Here is a 5220-nt window from a genome sequence, read left to right as displayed (position 1 = left end):
GAATGAAATGATCAGGGAGACATAAGATTGAAGCTAAATGCTAAACGTCGATTTGAGAATAATGTTTATCAGTTTACAATGAGACCAGTTAGCACAACTGTTTTTCTCCAGGTAAATTAGGCTATTCAGGTATAGGAGTTGAAAGGCAGAGAACTGAGATTTTGCTAGAAAGGTCAGGAAACAAGGTACAGGGGATAATTAATTACATTTTTGGCCCATGAAATCTAATCTGGGAAATGAAAAAGGCAAATAACAAAGAACACACCTCTCCCACTTTCAGAAATGTGGGGCAAGGGATTAAAAATAGCTACTGAAGATTTCAAATCAACCATATTAATAATCACTTTACATGTAAATGGTCTAAACACATCAATTAAAAGACAGAGATTGTCAGACTGGATTAAAAAGCAAGACCCAATGGGCTGGCCAGTTAGTTCAGGTGGTTAGTGTGGTGTTGTAACCCTAAGGCCCCAGGTTCAGATCTCCATACCAGCCAACCACCAAAAACAAAACAAAAAGAAGGAACTTATTGGGAATTGGACAAAAGATCACCCTTGCCACACAATAGCAAGAACTTGGCTGAATTATGTCCATGCCTTAGGATTTTGTGGAAAGTGGGATTTTAAAACTATGAACTGAATATTTGGTGGGAGAAATTTCTAAGCAGCAGAGCATTCAGGCAGCTGCATGGCCACTTGCAACAGCCTAAGCTCAGTTATGGCAGCAAAGGCATGATGTAAAACTGGAATTTATAATTAAAAGGGAAGCAGAGCATAAAGATTTGGAAAATTTAGGGGCCGGCCTGTGGCTCACTCGGTAGAGTGCGGTGCTGGTAACACCAAGGCCACGGGTTCGGATCCCATATAGGGATGGCCGGTTAGCTCACTGGTTGAGCCTGGTGCTGACAACACCAAGTCAAGGGTTGAGATCCCCTTACCGGACATCTTTAAAAAAAAAAAAAGATTGGGAAAATTTAGGGGCCGGCCTGTGCCTCACTCGGTAGAGTGCGGTGCTGGTAACACCAAGGCCACGGGTTCGGATCCCATATAGGGATGGCCGGTGAGCTCACTGGTTGAGCCTGGTGCTGACAACACCAAGTCAAGGGTTGAGATCCCCTTACCGGTCATCTTTAAAAAAAAAAAAAGATTTGGAAAATTTGCAGCCTGGCTATGTGGTAGAGAAGCAGAGAACATTTTCAGGAGAACAATTCAAGGGTGCAGCCCAGCAACCTCTTGCTAAAGAGATTAGTACAGAAGAAAGGGATTATCAAGAGAAGGGATAAAAGGCCCTGAAAGCATTGCAGAAGCCTCTGGGGTCACCCCTCCCATCACAGACCCAGAGGCCTAAGAGGACCAAATTGTTCCAGATGACAGACCTGAGGTGCCACTGCCATGTCACCTTGGGACACTGTTCCCTGCATCTGGGCCACTCCCCCTGGAACAGGCTTGCCTCAAGGGGCCCCAAGTGTGGTGCATGCCACAGCTCTGAAGATTCCAAGTCAAGAGACCTTGGCAGCATCCATGTCGTGTTAAGTCTGCAGGCTCGTGGAATGCAACAGTGGCAGAGGCATGGTAGCCTCCATCCTAATTTCAAAGGATGTATGGAAAAGCCTAGGAACCAGGAAGAGATCTGCTGCAGAGGCAGAGCCACCCCCAGAGGGCATATACTAGAGCATTACAGAGCAAAAATGTGGGGTTGCAGCCTCCAAAGAGAGCCCAGAGCAATGTCTATTAGGGCCACGGGAGTGTGACTGCCACCAGGACCCTAGAACTGTAGGACCACTGGCAACGTGCAACACCCACTTGGAAAAGCAACAGGAACCAGCACAACCCAGGGGGCTACTCCCAGCAGAGCCATGGAGGCTAGGCCGCCCAATGCTTTGAGGGTCCAAATCCCCCACTGTACCCAGGATGTAGGACTTGGAGTCAAAGGAGATTATTTTGGCGCTGTAAGATTTAATGTCTGCCCTGCTGGGCTTCAGACTTGTTTGGGGCATGTGCTCCCTTTAGGAATGGGATTGTGTACCCAATATACAATCCACCATGTTATCTTGGAAGTAGATAAATTTGTTTTTGATATTTACAGGCTCATGGCTGGAAGTTTTGCCTTTGGTCTCAGATGAGACTTTGGACGTCAGTGCTGGAATAAACTGACTTTTGGGATTATCAGGACGGAATGATTGTATTTTGCATGTGAGAGGAACATGAGTTTTGGGGGGCCAGGCACAGAATAATATAGTTGGAATATGTTATCCCCCAAAGCCCATGGTTGACATCTGACCCCCAATATGGTAGTGTTGGGAAGTGTTTGGGTCATGTGGGCGTGGGCAGATACCTCATGAACAGGTTAATCACCTCCCTGTGTGTGGTGGAGGGAGTGGGTAGTGAGTTCTTGCTCTATTAGTTCCTGTGAAAGCTGGTTGTTAAAAGGAATCTGGCACCTTCCCTCTCTCTCTCTAGCTTCCTCTCCCAATGTGAACAACTTGCACCTGGCAGCTGTCCTGCAGCCTTCCACCACGAATAGAAGCCCTACGCCCATGCTAGATGCAGCTGTCCCAGAACAGTGAGCCAAATAAACCTCTTTTCTTTATAAATTACCCAGTCTCAGGTATTCTGTTATAGCAACACAGAAACAGTCTAATACAAAGACATATTCTAATTTTCTAAGAAATAAGACTGCAAATGCAAGTGAACAAGTGACCTGAAGAGAAGGAAATACCAATGTTAATAAACCCTGCGGTTGAAAAGATGTTCAGGGCCGGCCCGGTGGCGCACTCGGTAGTGCGGTGCCTGGGAGCATGGCGGGCCCTCCCGCCGAGGGTTCGGATCCCATATAGAGACCGGTCCGCTCACTGGTTGAGCGCGGTGCGGACACGACACCGAGGGTTGTGATCCCGTTGCCGGTCACGAAAAAAGACAAAAAGGAAAAGATGTTCAACCACACCAAATTTTTTTTTTTTTTAAAGATGACTGGTAAGGGGATCTTAACCTTTGACTTGATGTTGTCAGCACCACACTCTCCCAAGTGAGCCATGGACCAGCCCCTACCACACTAAATCTTAACTTAAAAACATTACTTTCACCTTCACTTTGGTATTTTTTAAGATAATACTTATACAAGAGTGGGGTGACAACCGTTCATCTGAAGGTACTTCAAAAAGTTCATGGAAAAATATAATTGATAGTATGAATCTTTTCACAAACTTGAAGTACCTTCATATATTAGTAGTAATATTAGTATAACACCATGGGAAAGTATTTTGGCAAACTTCTGGAGACTGTCCTTAACGTGGCATCATTTTTCGTTGAATTAAGATGTAGATTTTTTTTTTTCCTTTTTGTCTTTTTTCGTGACCGGCAACGGATCGCAACCCTCAGTGTCGCGCCCGTACCGGACCGGGACCGGCAACGGGATCGCAACCCTCGGTGTTGCGCCCGCACCTCACTCTGCCAGTGAGAGGCCGGTCTGTATGTGGGATCCGAACCCTCGGCGGGAGCGCCGCCGCACTCCCAAGCGGCGCACTGTAGCAGCGCGCCACCGGGCCGACCCTAAGATGTAGATTTTAAGCCAAATATTATAAAAGATTATTTTTAAAAAACAAAAACACGACTGCTAAGAGGTGTAGGGTTTCTTTTTGGAGTAATGAAAATGTTGACTGTGGAGACAGATGCACAATTCTGGGAATATACTAGAAGTCATTAAATTGTACACTTTATTTTTTTTTCCTTTTTGTCTTTTTTCATGACCGGTAACGGGATGGCAACCCTCGGTGTCGCGCCCGCACCGCACTCAACCAGTGAGCGGACCGGTCTCTATATGGAATCTGAACCCTCGGCGGGAGCGCCGCCACACTCCCAAGTGCCGCACTCTACTGAGTGCGCCACCGTGCCGGCCCAGTACACTTTAATGAGTACACTTCAAATAAATTTCCTTTTTACTTGAATTCACTACCATGAATTCTTTCCTTGCACTCCACTTAATTCCAACGTAAATTCACCCATGATAAGATGTACCTGATAATCTATTACTTCGTTTTATTGATCTCCCTTCTGCAATTTTATCCTTCTGGTCTTCTCTGGACTGGAATGGCTGCATTCAGGGCTGCGGCACAACTGGCATTCTGGACTTTTCACTCGTCCCAGAAATAACCAGCTCCTCTGTTGTACCCCAGGACTTCCTTTTGCATGACACTCTTCCATTTTGGCGGAGTCCATTCTTCAGGTGCTTCCAGAGAAAATGCGAATGGAACAAACTTTCAGGCCATGAATATCTGAAAATGTCTTCTACACTAACACTTCAATTGGGAATAGAATTCTTGGTTAGAAATACTCTTCACTCAGAAGTCATTGCTTCATTATCTCCTAGCTTCCCATATTGTTAAGAAATTTATGCCATTCTATTCCCAATTTATTTTAGTCCTGCACACTCCCATTAGTTTTGGGGTGAGATTTCCCATTTTTTCCTAACATTGTGAAACAAAATGTGTTTTACTATGGATCTTTTTACACTCATTGTGCTGAGTGCTTGATGGGCTCTATCAAAGTGAAAAATGTCCTTCAGTTTTTTTTTTCAGGCTGGTCAGCAAGAGGATCTGAACCTCTGACTTTGGGGTTATCAGCACCTTGCTCTAGTCAAGTGATCTGGTCAGCTCTCTAGTTCTTGGGTTTCTTTAGGGGGGCTATTATTTCTTTGATACTTTGCTTCATTCCATCTCCTTTAAGAAATTTCTATTAGTCTGATATTGGACCTTCTGGAGTGGTCTAATTTCTTTTTTAAAAATTTACACCACTTTGCATTTTAAAAATCTTCTCTATATTCTTTAGGTTTCAAACCTTTTAACTAATTTTTAATTTGAGCTACCATATTCAATTTACAAAATATTTTTTAAATATTCTGTACAGAAAGTCAAAAAGATGCAATATCTTATCTTTGAAGAAAGTCTTTTCAGGTTTTGTTCTCCCTAGTCATTAGCACTGGGGGCAATCTTTTCTTTTTTTGGCGGCTGCTGGTACAGAGTGGGTCATCTTCAAGTATCTGGTGATTCCTAAGTTTGTTCATATTTTGAAGTTCATTGGGTGGGAACTCAGCTTTCTCACTGGAAAATCTTCAAATGCCTGAATCCCTCTGAAGATCTCTCTGGGACCACTGAGTTTCTTTTTTTTTTTTTTTTGTCTTTTTGTATTTTTTCCGTGTCCGGCAACGGATCGCAACCCTCAGTGT

The sequence above is a fragment of the Galeopterus variegatus genome, unplaced genomic scaffold (genome assembly GCF_000696425.1).
Source record: "Galeopterus variegatus unplaced genomic scaffold, G_variegatus-3.0.2 Scaffold214, whole genome shotgun sequence".
NCBI classification, from domain to species: domain Eukaryota; kingdom Metazoa; phylum Chordata; class Mammalia; order Dermoptera; family Cynocephalidae; genus Galeopterus; species Galeopterus variegatus.
The sequence above is the reverse complement of the archived record's forward strand: the minus strand, read 5'-3'. Positions refer to the sequence as shown.